The 18,822-nt window shown below is 43.5% G+C and overlaps 1 long non-coding RNA gene across 3 annotated transcripts in view; it reads right to left on the reverse strand.

Annotated features, from left to right (window-relative positions):
• Positions 1 to 280: 280 nt before the first annotated feature.
• The window catches only part of LOC135229721 (uncharacterized), a 59,116-nt gene continuing 40,574 nt past the window's right edge, over positions 281 to 18,822 (reverse strand). For 2 of the 3 annotated variants that reach the window (XR_010320396.1, XR_010320394.1), the window contains one exon: positions 7,790 to 9,191. This is a non-coding gene — a long non-coding RNA (uncharacterized LOC135229721). Of the gene's footprint in view, positions 7,155 to 7,789; positions 9,192 to 18,822 lie in introns of those variants that run through there. The other variant, XR_010320395.1, reaches the window with a different exon arrangement.

Raw genomic sequence — 18,822 nt, forward strand, 5'->3', positions numbered from 1 at the left:
TATCAATCTCATTGAGGGTCTTCCTCTTTTTCCCTGGACCTCTGCTTTACCAAGCATGATGTCCTTTTCCAGGGACTGGTCCCTCCCTCTTGATAACATGGCCAAAGCCATCCTTGCTTCTAAGAAATATTCTGGCTTTCTCCCTTTAAGACAGATTTGTTCGTTCATACATAACACTACTAAAATGGAAACATTATCATCCATGCTTTTTAAGTCCACTCTTCCTGCGTGTTCTACCTCTCCTCCCCCTGTTCTTTCCTGCAAGTGAATCCGAGATAATTCAGGTTAACAATGTGGTAAGTAGTCTCTCTTATCCTTGCTTAAACAAGGACACAGACTTATACACACACACAGAAGGATAAAAGTTAAGCACGTGAAAAATGAGCAGTGAATTCAAAAAGATCGTTTATGTGTATAACACTCATAAACATAAACAGGTATCCAAGCATATTCAAACAATTGATATTGTTTAACCCAGATGTGCTCATTTTATATACACTTCTCTGCACCTAGATTTTTTCAGTAATACTTCAATAATACTTCACAGATATTTTTCCCACTCAACTACTACAACTCATTTATTGATGATGTAGCTTTACCATAAGTTATCTATCATTCAACCATCAATGTACAGTCAACGTTTGGTCAACACTAATAATAACTATCAGTTGTATACTACAGGATCTGTTTCTGTGCAATAGACTCCATAGAGTGAGATTTCCAGCTCAAAGTATGTTTTAAAAGTACAGAGCCATGGCCATGTCTTTCCCCTATAGGCTGTCCTAAAGCACCTTTCCAGCCATGTCTCAGGGTATCCTTCTCCCCACAGCCCAGCCAGCCATAGATGGTGTTGATTTTTAAATTGTGCCAGTTTCACTGGGACTTTGATATTTTCTTAACTACCAGTGTTTTTGAGCAACTTGGACTATGTTTATTGGGCATGTGGATTTCCTGTGAACGATCTTTTTGAATTCACTGCTCATTTTTCACGTGCTTAACTTTTATCCTTCTGTGTAAAATGGAAATTGTTATTAAGCCTTGTCATCTCCATTTCACATGATTTTCCAAATCTATCATTTGTGTATCACATTTTTGCAAACTTTGTCCCCCAGAACGGTCACTTGAGTCAGCACCGTTTATTAAATAAATATAATTTTCTCAAAATAGCGCCTTTATATCAATGTTTATTGTGACTTCTTAGCAGATTTTGTTTCATTGGTCGACTTGTCAGTTTCTATGCTATGTAATATCAATTTGTTCTGTTACCTGAAGAGGTAGACACGTGTCAGTATCCTGCTTTTTCATGTTTTTCTTCTCTATACCTTTTAAAGCAGCCGTAGTGTTGCAGTGATTAAGTGCTCATCTGCTAATCCAAAGAAGGTTTGGCAGGTCGAACCCACCAGGGGGCACTGAGGGGAAAGACCTGTTGTTCTGCTCCCATAATGATCACAGCCTAGAAAACCCTATGGGGCAGTGAAATGGGATCACTATGAGTCAGAAATGGACTCCAAGTCTCCTAACACCAGCAACATCCTCTGCTATCTACTGTACTATTTGTAGCATACGATTACTGTATACAATTCAAAAACAACTATCTTAATATTCCGACTGGAAATACATTCCACTTATATATTAGTTTTAGGGACCTCCATTTCATTGACAAGACTTCTCATTTGAAAATATGGCATATTTTTTGCATACATTCAGGTTTCATTTTATGTATTTTAGTACATTAGTTTTCGTCATAGAGGTCCTTTGATGCTCTGGTCAAAACAATGTTTTCCTAAATATTTTACAGTTTTGAACACAGTTTGATCCAGTCAAGTAGTAGGGGAAAGAGAACGGTCTGCCCTTCTCACCCTTGCCAATTTGAGACCCTCATGTCTATACTGGAGACAAACCATTGATTTTGATGTATTTGTCTTTTATTCAGGTATGCAATTATATCATCATTATTTGAAAAATCTCTTATTATACTTATACTAGTTATTTAAATTTTCTAGTTTATTCCTTCACCTGAAAACTATGTTGAGTGATACCAAAATTTTTGTCTAGTTCCAAATTTATCAGAATGAGTTGAATATTAATTTTCCATTTATCTCACACCTGCTAAGTTTGGGGAGAATCTATTATGCCCCAATAGATAACTACTACTGTGACCTGCTGACCATTATTGGAATCACACACAACTTGTTTCTGACAGTTAAGTACTTTCACCTGGCCTCTGTAGAGCTGGGATCCCATGATTTGCATTGCTACTAGGCAGCCCAGCTCCCACTAACAACCTGAGCCTATAGACAATTGTTGCTGTTAGTTGTCATCAAGTCATTTCTGACTCATGACCACCCCATGTGGGCATAGTAGAACTAACTGTTCAATAGTGTTTTTAAGGCTTTCATCCTTTAGTAGTTGATGGCCAGGACTGTCTTCCAAGGACCCTCTGAGTACGTTCAAACTGCCAGACTTTCAGATAATAGTCAAGCACTTAACTGTTTGTGGCGTCCAGGGACTCCCTACAAAGTATACATATTGGTAAGCTCTATCTTGCTGGTGCTCCCCTCATCTCCGCATTCCTTATTCTTTTGATGAAATGGGTATCCTTCAGGACCTCCAAGAAATGGTCTTATAGAAGACTAACTCAGACATGCCCACATATTGGAGGCTTTTAATCCCTCTTCCAACATCTGACCTAGCAGGTCTGGCATTTCCATTTCAGAGAATGTGGGCCATTGCCTTTTCTAAGCTTCCAAAAGCAATCCCACAGCATATTAAACCCATTTCCAGAACCCTTGCTATGGCAATAAATCCTTGTCAACAAACTATCTTTGACCCAACTTTATATTTAACTCCCCTTGACTCAGCACCTTCAGCACCCACTCCTCAGCACACCCCCGTCCTGCTCACACAAGGCAGCCAGGTCTTGCAGCTCCTTCAGTGTACAGTCCCTCCCCCCTCAACCACAACAGCACTGCCCCTGGTGGCTATGCTGGTATCTGACAACTAAGTATCTGGACAAATGCATGGGACACTATCTCAGGACTCTGCAAAGGAAAGTGTTGAAGGTGGATGGGGGCGGGGCAGAACCAGAACATAAAGTATGAACATTCTAGAGGCTGAAATTAAATGAGCCCAAATCTCACAGCTGCACACCCGTTGTGGACAGAAACAGCCCCGAGAGAAGCCCTCTCTCATATAAATGGGATAGAAGGTCCGTAAAGGAGAGAGACAGGCAGCTGGGCAGGTGGGCAGACACCTGAAACTCTGGCAGAGGAGAATCCTTCTCTCTGACCAGAGTATGGAAGAACCAAATATTGTAGAGAAAGCTCCATTACATTTTCTCTCTCTCTGCTGTTAACTGACACCTAGTCAATTCTGCCTCAAAGGGTGAGACTTTTCAAAAGCAGATCACCAGGCTTGTCTTCTGAGGTGCTTCTTGACACGTTCAAAGTGCCAGCCTTTTGGCTGGTTGTCCGGTGCTTTGGCCCCATAGGCAGAACCAGTCACTGATGTGCACAACAGAATGAGGAGATTAAAGCCCCAGCATTCCCGCCAGTGGGCCAGGAAAGCACTCCTTCTGAACTCAGAGAGCAGAAGAGAAAGAGGAGGCTGTGCAAGAAAGAGATTCTGCAGACTTGCTATGAACTCCTGGTTCACCCCCCAGGTGCGTATCCATTGCCCTGACCCTAAGAAGCATTATCAAATCCTTTAAGACCCGCACTATGGGTTAGAATGCCATCAAGGTTCCATACTGAGTGGCGCTCACATAGGTTAGACCTAAATACACCTGCAAAGCCTTCAAAAATTGAACTAACATTTGAACCATAGAATACAGAAGATGGGACAGAACTTGGAGCCTGAACATAACTGGGTCAATTGACTGCTAAAAACAAAAAAATTCTCCATAAAATTTAAGCAGGACTTGTACTCTCAAAATCATAAGAAACAGATTTTAAAATGCTATTCTAATCCAAGAAATAACAGGGACACTTTTTAAATAAATGGAAAGATAATAGGTGCTATTTGCAAATGAAAATTTTACATGTTAAAAGTACAATCGTAGAAATCAAAAATTCAGTTGATATTTTCACAATAGCAGAATGGTGATGACAGAGAAAAAAACTAAATACTTGAAATAGATCAGTAGAAAATATCCATTCTGCAAACAGAGAGGAAAATATGGAAAAAAATGGACAGTGCCTCAAGAACTAGACAAAAAGCTTATTTATTGGAACTCCAGAAGAAGTGGACAAAACGTGTGGTGAAGAAAATAGTATTTGAAAAAATACTGGCTGAACACTTTCCAAATGTGGTGAAAGACATAAACTTACAGATTCAAGAAGTTCAGCAAACCACAGCAAGTTAAAGAATTCCATGCCCCAATACCGAATTTTCACAAAAATATTCTGCGGGTTATGGGTTTTTTGCCAACCCAGTGGGCCTTACCCCACATCCCAAGTATATTTGTAAGTACATTACTCTAATTTTTTTTTTTTTTAACAGCAGTATGTAAAAAGAAAAAAACAGTATACTGTACTCACAGACATACCCGGGAGGGGAAAAACAGTTGACACACACATATATATATAGAACATGGGTTACTTGCATAAAAATACCATACATCATAATCAACTGCAGAATAACAAAGGTCAAGAAAATACTCAGGAAGGAGGTAGAGAGAAAACAACACATTTCACCTGAGAAAAATAATTTGAATGACTCTGTATTCACTATCAGAAGCCATGGAAGCCAAAAAAAAAAAAAAGATTGTGAAACATCATTTTTTCAACCCTGAAAGATGGAAGTATTAACCCAGAATTCTATGTCCAATCATTACCTTCAGGAGTAAAGCACAAATAATGCCATTCTTAGGGGAAGGAAAACTGAGAGAATTCATCACCACCAGACTTCTAAGTGAAACACTAAAGGAAGTACTTCAGGTGGTAGACTTGGAATTTCAGTTGTATTTATGGAAAGCAGAAAACGTGGAAACTATGTGGATAAATATACTATGTCAACACTGTAGTTACTGCACAACATGGCACTGAACAAGCCTCTTTGGAAAGTTTTTCCAGTCTCTTGGAAACGCTTGGAAATACATCCTGGCAAATCATTATTAGAGAATGGAATTAATTTTGACAATACCTGAGAGATGTCTGTAGTCAAGTCTAGTGAATAAACTGGAAAATAAATTTACTGACTGAAACTAAGGTGTGGTAACAAAACATGAGTCTCAGTTCCCGTGTGGCCATGAGCTGGTTCTGAAGGCCAACCTTCCCCAGAGAGGCATTTCAAGCACATGTGGGGCAACGGCTTCCTGTTGATATTGCTAGGTGCCATCGAGTGGGTTTCTGAGTCATTGTGGCCCAGTGTAAAAGGAGAACTTCCCCGATAGGGTTTCCTGGTTTGTAATCTTAATGGAAGCAGTTCGCCAGGTCTTTACTCCTTAGAGCCTTTTGGTGGGTTCAAAAAACTAACCTTCGGTTAACAGCCGAGTGCTCAAACTTGGCACCACCTGGGCTCCTTGGAGCAATGGCAGCACCACAGAATTTGGTAGAAACCTTCCCATAGGCCTTCTCTGAGAGGTAACCCCTTGCTTAAGGACCAAGTTTAGGTTTTATATATACTCATTCTACATAAAGTCTAGATAAGAATTACAGTGCTTCCTTGAGCGGACAACATTGTATATGCCCTCCATAAACAAAATGTGTCAAGGGCAAAGTTTAATATTAAACCAAGGCATTTCCCGTCAGTCCTTACCTGAGAAGGTCTTCGTGAGAATTTCCTGAGACTCTTGGAAAAGGATTTAGTAGACACTGCTTTCTTTTTACCTCTTCGCTCCTGAACAGAAACCTCTGCTAAGAGGTCATGCGTAAAGCTCCAAATGCCTCTTCTTATCCTGAATGTAAGCCGTGTAATAAGACCAGGAACTAGGCATTCAGCTGGGTGAAGAAACCCAGGAGTACTTCCTGTCTTCAACACCTTCCAGTTCCAGCGAAATCCTGTTACAAGTCACTAGATCAGCCCAGGAGCTGGAAGACTGAAATTCCTGGTCCTCTGACAAGTGGGAAGGGCAGGGTGGGGTTAGGCAGAGCCTCCTTGACCATCACTTGCCCCAAGAGGCTCTGGAGGCTGCTTCATGTTATAAGTCAAAGGCCCTTCCAGGCCAGGCACATAAGAGCAGGGGAAGACTTTGTCCATTGAAAGAAAAGATGGGCACAGGAGTGGCAGCTTTTAGGGCACTCAGCATTGGTCAGCTTTGCGACTTCAGGACATCCTGGCCCATGGTCGCCTTCATGACTGGGCCTTTATAGCCTCTTCACCTCTCCGTCCTTCCCAGTTTTCTCCCAGCACCATGAGCTGTGGCTTCTGCTAGTTTCAATGATTTCAGTATTTCAGTAGCTCCTCACCCCACTCAGGGGAGGCAGTTTTGCAGACTGCAGGACACAAATCCACAGTGCTGTTTACGTGTCCTTCAGCAGAAACACTTCCGAGGGTACAAGTTGGCCTCAGAGATTCTGAGACCCATGCAGAGAGAAGCCCAGGGGGAGGGTCACTGGCTTCAGGAAGTGTCAGCACTCTCAGGGTCATGTCCCTGGGGTCATGCCCAACTACAGGAAAAACGAAGTGGGCTCTGAGGCTCCGTGTGCTGACCGTCCAGTACACAGGCCCTGGAAGCCTTGGAAGGATTCTGTCTTACTCTAACCCAGCACTGGGGAAATCCTCACAGGGTAACAGCAGTGATATGCCTGGGGATCTTTATTCTAAAAGTCTCAAAGCAGTTGATACAGTCTTGTGAGGTGGGAGATGAGAAAGCTTGGGACCACCGAGAGAGGGTGGCAAAAGAAGGAAGACTTTATCACTCCCTCTGTTCAAGTTTTTTTTTTTTAATTCCAACTGGGGCTCCAAACAGGTCTTTGTTGTTAAAGTTGTATTTCTCTGTGTTAATTTATGATCCTTAACTCAAATCTAGAGTTTCGAGCTCATTTTGATAATTCCTCTTTAGTCTGTGGAGACAGGAGTCTGCCTTCAGCCAGTGGTGAGAGTGGAAGAAATAAAGTCCCTGGTCCAGACTGGGGCAGGCTCTGCTGCTCCGCAAACTAGGGGTGCGGTCCCTGAAGAGCCCTTCTGAGGACAGCACAGGAGGGGCGTCCCGCCTGGAGAAAGGGCGGAGGGGGGTGGGGGATTGCTGTGTGAGCAGTGTGGCCTCTGTGGCTTCGCCTTCTCCTCCTGGAAGTGCAACCTGGGGCCCTTCACGTGCGGAGCCAGAGTCCTAGAGTGACCACAACTCTCCCACCCTTTCTGGGTCACCCTCTGGACCCAAGTCCCCATACGCCTCCTTTGCCCTACTATCCCAGCATAAGCACTGTGACTGGGCTCAGGGGTGTACCCTGGGACTTGACATCGGTAGCCTCAGGCTTCCCCTAGTTCTGGTGGGACCTGTGAGCCTAGCGGGTCTGAGTTCAGGCCAAGGCTGGGTGGGCTGGGACTCTCGCGAAAGGCTCCTGCAGCCAGCTCCTTCCTGATGCACCTGAGATTGTGGTGGGGCAGCCTCCGACCTGGCACCTCCCCTGGGCGTCCCTCTCCACACAGCCCTGCCCAGTTCCCTCCCCCCTCCCGCAACCGCCCAACCACCTCCTCCTGCCTCCTAGTTCTAGAGGAGTGCTCTTTTGATGTCCATTTGCAACTAGCACCCCATGGCCCTGCACGGAGTCAATCCAGCTAATGACCTCAACCTTAACTGCACAACTTTGAAACTGCTAGATAGGTGGGAAATGAACAAAAAAAAAAAAAAAAAAAAAAAAGAGGAGAAACACTTAACAACAGTTACAAAAAAAGTTATATGGGACTGTATTCTCACATCATGGACTCAAAGATGCTGGGTTGTATTTTTGTTTGCAAACAAGTCTTAGATAAGGGAATTGGTGCCAGGAATAGATGTAGAGTCTGACTTTGGAAAAATGAGGGAAAATCTGGGATTGATTAATTGACGTGGATGAGACTGAAAATCGTGATAACAACATAACATTCAAAGATGAAATCCTAGCAGCCTAGAACATGCAGTGGAAATTTTTCTAAGTAGCACCAGAAAAGACCTTAATCACTACACAAAGTGGGTCAGTAGTTCAAGATCTCCCTAAGAAAATAGGAGGCCGAGACCACTTTCATTCAGGTTGCAGCAAACAGGCAAGAAACAGAGCATTTTAATCTTGTGCAAAGTCAGAAAAGAAGAGAAAAAGATGAGATGCTCCTCTACTTCATCCCTAAGGCTAGTTTAATATTGACACCAAATTAGACAAGGATGATAGAAGAAGAGTTACAGGGCAAGCACACCAAGTAACTGAGATGCAAAAACCTACATAAAATACTGGCAAAGGAAATCCAGCAAAGTATAAACCATGTAATACGCCATCATCAAGGGGGTTTATCGTCAGCATGCAAGCTTGAGTGAACATTAAAGATTTAATAATTTAATTCACCATAAGCATAGATGGAAGAAGAAAAGACATGCTCACCTCAAGAGATGGGAACAAAGCAGTTGATAAAATCCAATCACACTGAGAGATAAGGACTCTGAGCAATCATGGACCAGAAAAGGAGTTCCTTAAGTTGGAAAAATACAACTGGCATGATAGTTCATGGGAAAATGTGGGACATTCTCTTTAAAATTAATTAGCATTAAAATAAGGATGCTTTCCCAATTTGAAGACTGGCGTCTGGCATCTTAAACATTAGAAAGCAGCCATCTTAGGTGCATCCATTGGTCTCAACCCACCTGGATCAAAGGAGAATGAAGAACACCAAGGACACGAGGTGATTACGAGCCCAAGAGACAGAAAGGGCCACGTGAATCAGCTACTACATCATCCTGAGACCAGAAGAACTAGATGGTGCCCGGCTACTACCAATGACTGCCCTGACAGGGAACACAACAGAGAAACCCTAAGGGAGCAGGAGAACAGTGGGATGCAGACCCCAAATTCTCATAAATTCATACTTAATGGTCTTACTGAGACTGGAAGGATCCCGGTGGTCATGGCCCCCAGACCTTCCGTTGCCCCAGGAAAGGAACCATTCCCGAAGCCAACTCTTCAGACATGGATTGGACTGGACAATGGGTTGGAGAGGGATGCTGGTGAGGAGTGAGCTTCTTGGATCAGGTGGACACTTGAGACTATGTTGGCATCTCCTGCCTGGAAGGGAGATGAGAGGGTGGAGGGGGTTTAGAAGCTGACGAAAAGGACACGAAAAGAGAGAGTGGAGGGAGAGAGCAGGCTGCCTCATTAGGGGGAGAGTAATTGGGAGTGTGTAGCAAGGTGTATACGCGTTTTTGTGTGAGAGACTGACTTGATTTGAAAACTTCCACTTAAAGCACACACAAAAATATTAAAAAAATAAGGATGCTTTCTATCATTATTTATATTAAATATTTAACACTGGAGGCCCAAGCTAGAACAAAATGACAACAAAAAGAAGGAAAAGCTGCAACTGCTATTACTCATAGATTACAGAAATGCCTCCACGGAAAAATTAACAAACCATTGAAATTAACGCTAGTCAATCATAAATATAAACTAAAAAATAAACTGCATTTCTATGCATCAGCATCAAGCCGACTCTGTTGTAGCTCTTAGTGAAAGCAGAGGACACTGACAAGGAAATAGCAGGATTCAGGTGGGCTAGACAAGGAGGGGAGAACACTATTTTACACCAGGCTTCATGTATAGCCATGGGTATGTGTTAGTCATCTAGTGCTGCCATAAGAAAAAAATAACACAATTGGGTGGCTTTAAAGAACAGATATTTATTTTCTCACAGTTCGGGAGGCTAGAAGTAGGAATTCAGGGCATGGCTCGTGTCTACTTCAGCTTCTAGCAGCTTCCAGCCACCCTTTGCGTTCCTGGCCTTGTAGATTATCTTCCCCTTTGTCTGTCTCCCTCTTCCCCTGTTTGTGTCTGTGTCTATTCTGTTCTTTTTGTAACTCAGAAGGGATTAGGTTTAGGACTCACCCTACACTGGTATGGCCTCATTAAAATAATTTAAAAAATCCCCTATTTCCAAATCAGGTCACATTTATAGGTACAGTAGTTAGGATTTCAACGTACCTTTGGGGTTACACAATTCAGTCCATATAGTACCCTCACAAGATATTCTAGGCTGAGAGTACAAATATGAGCAGCTGAGAGTTCTATTTTTTGTCTATATTAGTTGGCTATCACTTGTCTGAGTCCACCCATATAAACTTTGGAGCAACTTATTATGAAGGACCAGGCCAACCTTTATTAGCCGTGTCCATTATGTGGAAAAACGCACACATTCCCATCACTGAAGCCCTGAGAAATTCATCGATAAGGGTGGAACGGGGTTGGGACCAAGAATTGTTTCATGGCGTTGGTAACATGGCATAGCTGTCAGACATCTACGTGGAGATGGCAGGTAATAATACTGACAGCTAACACTTACTAGTGCCAGGACTCTTGTGAGGGCTTCTCCTCTCTTAAGATACTTGCTCTGCATGATACCCATGTGAGGAATGTATCATTATAAGGCACATTTTACAGATGAAGAACTCGGTACACAGAGTTACGCTGACATTTGAATAGAAGTCATGAACCAGGAGGAGTTGAAATGGATGGAGGTGTAAACATCACATCCTCAGCTACAGACAGCCACCGACTCCCTGAGGCATCCTAGAGAGAGGCATCCTAGAGAGAGGGTGTCAATAGAGAGAGAGGACTAAGCACTGAGCCTGAGGGCACTCTGACATCTAGAAGCCGGACAGATGAACGGCAGCCAACAAAGCTCTCTGAAGTCCAGTGTGGTTCCTGGAGCATGGTCTGTCCTTTCTCTGGACTGCATTTTACCAGTCCCCCTCCCATCCACACTGGGTGTCCCCTTCACAATGGCAGGGACAAAGTGTACTTTCACCACTGCGTCCACATGATGTAGACTATTCCTGGCATGTGGAATCTTTATCTGAAATTCCACAGCACATCTCTAGAGGCTCATGTTCTCATAGCTTCTGTCGCCTCTGCAGCCCTTGCTTCTGTCTGTCCGTCTGCTGGGCTGCACCACACGGAACCAGTTATGAAATTCAAGCCCATCTTACACTCGCCAAGGTCCTACTCACACAAAATTTGTATTAGCTTAAAAGAAAAGGTGTGTAGATAAGATACACAAGGGATTTAATTGCAGAAAACAAACCTTAAAATGAAATGGCTGGGAATGGTGGCCTCCCTTTGTAAAAAGGCGTCTCTGTACAGACTACGGGAAAATGCAGTTAAGATATGGGTCATGGGAAAAGGAGCGTTTGTAGCAATCTGGTAATCACTCAGACCACCTGTAAAAATGTTTTCATCCTTTTTCTCATACCTTACACAAAACAAAATTCCAGATGGATCGAATATTTAAAATTAAAATATGCAACCATAAAAATTTTAGAAGTTTTTATTTTCTTTTTATTGATAAAAGAGAAAGACTTTTTAAAAATCCCAAAATATGAAGGCTAAAACTGTTAAGATCTATAGATCTTTGGCATATCAAAAAGTATATGAAGGGAGTAAAAATACAGGCAAAGAGCTGAAAAAAAGCTTGCAGGCTAAGGATTTGAATAGAGATTTCTCGAAATCAGATGTAGAAACTGTCAACAAGCACAGGAAAAGAAGCGTAACCTCATTAGTCATCAGGGAAATGCAAATCTAAACTAAAGTGCACTATTATTTCAAAACCACTAAGATGGCTAAAATCAACAGGATGGACAAGTGTCGGCGACGATGTGGAGAAGCTGGAATACCGCTGGTGGAAATGTAAAATGATCCAATTGTTTTGGAAAATGGTTTGGCAATTCTGCAGAAAGTTAAACAGAGAATTCCCATACAACACTGCAATTGCACTCCTAGGTCTGCACCCGGAGAATCAAAAGCATGTTCACATACAAACTCACACAGAAGATTCCTAGTAGTGTTATTCGTAACAGCCAAAATGTGGAGAGAACCCACATGTCATGACCTGATAGACAGGATGTGGTATATTCATAGACTGGAATATTACTCAGCCACAAAAAGGCACCAAGTACTGATACATGCCACAACATGGACGAACCTTGAGAACATTACGCTAAATGAAAGAAGCCAAACACAAATGACCGCATCGTGTATGATTCCATTTACATGAAATGTCCAGAACAGACAAACCAACACAGACAGAAGTAGATTAGTGGTTGCTACGGCTTGGAGGAAAGGAGTAATGAGGATGACTGTTAATACGCCTTTATTAACAAGGGCCTTTATTTACGGGGCACTGAAAATATTCTGAAGCTAGAAAGTGGTGACTGTTGTGCCAAGTCTGCCCATATACTAAAAGCCACGGTATTGTGCATATTTTCAAAGGCAGTGTTACGGCAGGTGAATTGTATCTCAATAGAAGTATTTGTGATTCCTAAAAGACTAACTTTTCAATTAACATATAGAACCTATAAATCAGTAGGGAAAAAACAATCCAATTTTAAAACGTCTCCCTCCAAAGCAAAGGGAAGGGGGTACATTCCATCCGTACAGCTTATTTTTTTTATCTCTTCATTATTCAACTTCTATTCTCATCTTATGTAACTCTAAATTATACAAATAATTGTCTCCATTTTCCTTATCCCTGTTTTCACTATTTAACTAAATAAAGACAGCAACACAGTGTTTTTTATAAAAACCCACCCACATTCACTCAAATCATTTTTTAGCACTTCTTAGGCGCCAGGTACCAGGATGCTCTGACAAACACAACAGACAAGTTCCTGCCTGCATGGGCCTTGTATTTTTGTGAAGCAGGCAGATGATAAATCAGCCAACCAGCTCTTAATGTAACCTAACATTAAGGAGGGAAACATGTAATTTTGGAGCTATCTCAAGCTGTTGTCTCTCTCACAAAGATTTCTCCGAATCTAGTGAAAAGTAAACACCTCGAAGGAACTCTGTGGGGCCAATAAATGTGAAAAAGCCATTACATTTCAGTTTTGTTTTGTTACTTTCACCTGCTACCCTGTCATTATTTTTTAATAACATGATTATGGAGCTGACATCAAACTCTCACCACTCGGCTGAAAGAAAAAACCAAACCCGTAGCCATCGAGTCAATTCTGACTCAGAGACCGTATAGGACAGAGTAGAACTGCCCCATAGGGTTTCCAGGGAGCAGCTGGTGTTAGGACACAATTCCCTCTTATAAGAATCTGAAGGCTGTTCACTGTGGATGTGGGAGGGACTCAGTAACACTTGCAGAGATTTCCACATGGGTGGGGTGCTCTAGTGTGAGCATCGGGGGAATGGACCCCATGTGCACATTGCATCCTTCTGCAGATTATGACACAACAAACATTCACTCTTCATCGTCCTACATCTTGGAAGAGAACAGAGGGAATTGTTAGGCAGGACCCTTCGAAAATGCAGGGCAAGAAATTTTATTGCAACATTAAATGGAAAATAAAATCTTCCTACGTTTTTCCTCCTTCCCTACCTCATTTCAAGGAGATAGCTGGACTCACAGTGTTGAAGCCCTGAAACTTCAAGACTCTGAAGAGTCTGTGGTAAAAGCCTCAGCTCACTGAGGTGATCACACTGAGTGAACTGGAGCCCAGGGGAAGAGTGACAGTCAGATAGTAGGGTCCTAGACATTGGGAAGGGGTAGGACCTCCTTCTTGATAGTGCCCTGGAGGGGGTTACAGCACCTCAAAGGCTGATGCAGGCACATAAGTAGACAAACCCTATTATGCTGTTGACAGCCCCACCAAGGTTCTCATGATCCAGCTGAGAATGGAAACAGCAGAACGAATGCTTCTAGAGAGATCACCCACATACGCTGAGGCAATGGGTGTGTTCAAGGTCTTCTCCAAGCACTGGTCCTTCATTAGACCCTGGGAATCATTGCATATCTGGAGGAGGGAGTACCCTAAAAGTAAGTGAGGTTAAAAACTCCCCTCAATTTTGTAAGCAGGTAGTTCTGAGCCTCAATTCATTTTATTTTTTAAAAAATCATGCTTTTATTCATACATGATTTTGTGCAGACTCGCACATAAAATTCGTATTACTCATTCATGCATTAAGTCAACAAAGATTTCCTGTATAAACAGCTACATGTCAGACCCTAGGCCAGATGCTCTTAGTGATGAAATGACTTACAGAAGCTGCCTCACTGCCTGGTGAGAGAAACGGCCAAGTTAACAGGTGTATCAGTCACGTATTGCTGTGTAACAAATGACTCCAAAAGGTAGTGTCTTAAAAAAACAACCATTTACTAAGCTCACAATTTTTCAGGTTGTCAATTTGGGGTTCTTCTGATCTGGGCCAGCCACAGCGGCTCACAGCAGGGCTTACTCATGTGCCTACAATTTGATTCCAGGTCACCTGCGAGCCAGTTTCATAAAATCAACTCAGGGAAACCGCTGGATCCTCTTTCCAATGGTCCCTCATCATTCAGCAGGCTGGCCTGGGGTCACTCCCACAGGTTCTCAGGGTTTAAGAGCAACAAAAGGGCAAGACTCAATGTAAAATCTTTTCAATTCTCTCCTTGTATCATCTCTGCTACTATTTCAATGGCTGAAGCAACCGTAAGGTCGGCCTTCAACAGGTAGAAGAAGACTCCTACTGCTAATGAAAGGTGCTCTGGAGTCTCATAGAAGGCGTGGGCACAGAGAGAGGAAGAATGTGTAGTAAATGCAATTGTGTTTTATGCTGCAGTAAAGGGTTTCCTGGGTACAATGGAGTACAGAGCAAGAAGTGGACTCATCTACCAGGAGAAGATTCAGGCAAGACTACAACCAGGAAGTGATGCCTGAACCAAGTTGGGAATATGACTGAATAGTTAAGGGGTGAAAAAAGGCCGAGCATCCAGGAAGCCTCAGGTATTTTCCAGAGGCTTCAGTAAAAGGGGAGGGATGGCTTGATGAGAAAAGTCTGAGGAAACAGGCTGAAAACACTGGGGCATTTGTTACATTTGTGAACAGGCACAGATTATCTTTTGTTCTATTGTTTCCCTACCATTCCTGCCTCTTCTCTCCTTTGGGGTCACACAAAACAAGCCCCTACCATCCCCATGTGGAAACTTTTATTTTCCTTGGAGAAGACTCCTCCTTCCTCATCACCACCCCAACCTTCTTAATTTCCTCCTCAAATGGTCTCCCCATTTGCTGCTTTCTCTTCTAAATGGCCTCCTAAACAAAAGCAGTTCCCCAAGTCAACTCCCAAACTTCCCATTCTGACTGACCACAAAACTCCTGAGTCTTAGGGCTTCTTGGTGAAGTCATGAGCCTAATCTTTCCAATGGGGACAGTTTTCTTCACCTTCACGCTTCACCAGGGAGAGTAGGCCAGCAGATGGGAAGGGAGAGAACATCTCCTAGTCAGAGAGCAGAGCCTGTGTGAAGCCTCAGAGGCTAAGGAGACCTAAGAGTGGCTCAGAGTGGACATTTTATAACCAGAGCTGGAGAGACATGATTCCAACAGAGTCAAATGAGAGGACTGGGAGAAAGCAGCTGCCCATGATACTGTTATCATTCCCTGTGCTCTCTTTACCCACCAGGGGATAGTAACCCCTTACACGGCACGGAAAAGTTGCAATTCATTTTTAGTATCTAATCTCCTTCTTCCCACATTGGCACTAGCACTTCTCAAGTGCCTACCTGACAGTTTCATGTTTTTCTGGTTGCCCTGTTTAGCTTCAAACTGGGCCCATGGAACTCAGCACTGTCAGCAATGATGTCACACAGGATTACGGAAGCCTTGGTGCTAACTCAGATCTCAGCTGCTTTTTGAAAAGGGTGCCGATCTCAGGTCTTGTGGGAGAGAAACCTTAGCTACTGAATCAAGGAAATTCAGGAGCAAGCCAGAGTCCCCAGGTTATCAAAGGGTCCTGCTGGGAGAAGGGATAAATGTCCTTCAGAGACCATTATGTTTGGACATCTTCACCCAGGCAGGATGAAACAGTGATACACGAGGAAAAGGCCTTTCTCTAAGACTGTAGATAAAGATGAGGAAAAATCGACCCAGATTGATGAGTGCTACAGAACAAAAGCTCTGACTTCCACCAGAAAAGAGAGCCATGGTAGGACAAGATGAAGGATTTGGGATGAATGGATAAGGTCATAAGGAAGATTCTCCTGAGAAAGCACTTTCTGTCATTTAGTAGATAATTAACCAAAGTTTATTTTGTCAATAAGAAATGTAGGAATAAATGAGGGATGAAACAAAAGAATTCAATTGTAAGTTTGAGAGCTTTCCAGAATAGCTGCAGACAAGGCACTCTTTTGTTCTGGATCTGAACATGATGGAAGGGAAGGAAGCCAGTGGGCAACTGGGGCAGAGAGTATAGGATGGTGGAAAGGGTGGGTAGGAAGAAGCGTACTTCATTATTATATTTTCTACTGAGATGGAATTAATATACCATGTGAAGAACTAAGGAAATTATTCAGGAGGTTCTGGGAGTAGTAGGTTGAAGAGCCCAGAACCCATATCATTGAGGGCAGAAGAAGGGCTGTAGACTCCTCCCTAGATCCAGGAACTCCCCTTCCCCTCCTGTGTCTCCTGCCCACCTCCCTCAAGAGCCTAACAACCCCTAACCACAAACATGGCTACAGGATAGAATTTTTTATTTTCCTACTTTTCTCAACCTGAGCTTCATCTAGGATCAGTCATGTATCACTCTTTTCAGGCCAGTTTTGTTGCCCTCCCCACTACTATTACCTCTGCTGTCCTCCTCCACCCAGTGCTGCCCTCCACTGACCCTGCTTCCTGCTGCTTCCTGCTTTTCTGACTGGCCTCTAATACCCTTTGAGAGATCCCCCACCCCATCTTCTGTCTGTCACTGGAGCTTACATTCCCCTCCCAAACTCCTTCTCTTTCTTCCTTAACTCGCCAATCATTCCCTCATACTCAGAAAAATACTGACCCTTATGCTGACATATTCAAGCCCTGCCCCCCGCCCCCCCCCCCAGGAGGCATGGTTGTGATTTGGCTGCCCTCAGTCTAACCAACACTGAGTTCCTGGTCAGCATCCTGGAGTCCTGGCAAGAAGAGCCAGGTACCTCCAGGAGCATATGGAGGAGGAGACAGGGGCTGAAGAGGCTACCACACCTACTGGTGCTGCTACACATGTGGGAGACCTGGCTGCAGAGGGTGCAGGCATGGCCTCAAAGTCAAAGGAGAAAGCACATGAAGACATGCTAGGACTCTCAGACTGAGAGAAGCAGGATGTGTGGACTGCAAAATATGCACCCTTCAGGGAAGAACTTCATTCAGGCTTCTTAAACCCACCTCACCTGGAAGATCCATCCTTTTAGCCTTGTGCCCCTTCCACGCCCCCTCTAGTACATGGAGAGATCCAGCCCCAGAGCACCAGGGTGGAAGAAGCCCCAGGATAGCTGTCCGAAGACATGAGGTCCACTCAAAAGCCAAGGAGAGAAGAGGACAAGACTCACCTGCAGATAAGGTCTCGGGGCCCTGAGAATGAGCACAATGTTTGTAAGGAAAGAGAAATGGGATTTCAGTGGGACATGGAAGTCTGAGAAAGAGCCTCTGCAAAGGTAGCTCTAAGGGAGGTGTGATTGTGAAGGTGGGCTGGTCACTGAGTTCTTTGTAGTACAAGGTACCAGACAGAAGCCAGACTCTGGGGGGAACCTGCCTGCCGGTGAGCAGTGGGCATAAAACCCTAAACCAGTGAGAATCGAATCCCTTCCCAGCAGCTTCTGCACAGATCAGTGATGTTTGCTTGGTCTTTCTCTTTTCTGTGGTCTAACCTGATCTGTCCTGAGATCAGAGAGTTGGAATAGAAAAGCCTGACTGAAATGAAATGAGCAAAGAGAAGACAAGGCCTCCTAAATCTGGTGAAGACAGAACACAGATAACCAAAGGTGAGGATGGGAAGAAACAGATTGAGTTCCAAGTCCCATCCACAGTATCCCAGGGCCTGGGAATCCCTGGAAGTGCCAGAGGTGTGTACTCCCTGGGAGATGCGACCCCAAGTGTCAGAGGAAGCCCTATGGAGCAAGGAAAGGAGGGCAGGGCCTCTAGGATGGGCACTTCCATACAGGCTGCCCATGTGAATTTCTCAGAGTGACCGTGACAGATCCTGAGAGGGAGAGTTTGAGGCAAAGGAAAGTAAGTTTTCTGAAGAGGGGTGAATTCCACAGTCTCCTGATAATGAAACAGAAATCCTGTCCTGCTCAGAGGTACTGAGTAGGAGGGATTGTGAATTCCCATCCTGCACAGAGGCTGGCTGGGAAGTTTGACTGTCTAAAGACAATGTGGCCAAAGTCTTTTTTATCTTTCAAAGATATATCTTTAACTTCCTGCAAATTCAATCCTGGAAAAAAGCCTAGAATATACAAGTGTGGGTTTTTCAGGAGAGCAACGAGGGGAGAAGGTGATAGTGGCATATCAGAGAAGGAGAACAACAGTCTAATAGTCCCTGTGTTACTTAATGAATCACACATGGTGTCCAGCATTCTTCCTTATCTGTAGACATGTAAATGCAGTAGATGTTTTAGCAATAACTGAATTAATCCTCACAGAATTCGTTTTGGCCATTTCCAGGTACAGAGACCAGAAGAAGTCATTAGTTACAAGAGCAAGCAATAATTCGCTGGTCTGAATTTTGTTCAATTTCTGTGTTTGCCCTTCATAGATGGATAAAAGTCTCTGAATCTGGCATTGAAGACAGTGTTTTCTCTATTGTTATGGATTGAATAGTGTCCCCCAAAATGTGTGCCCACCTGGCCAGACCATGATTCCCAGTATTGCGTGGTTGTCCTGCATTTTGTGATCTGATGTAATTACTTATGTGC

This window comes from Loxodonta africana, unplaced genomic scaffold (assembly GCF_030014295.1).
Source record: "Loxodonta africana isolate mLoxAfr1 unplaced genomic scaffold, mLoxAfr1.hap2 scaffold_48, whole genome shotgun sequence".
NCBI classification, from domain to species: domain Eukaryota; kingdom Metazoa; phylum Chordata; class Mammalia; order Proboscidea; family Elephantidae; genus Loxodonta; species Loxodonta africana.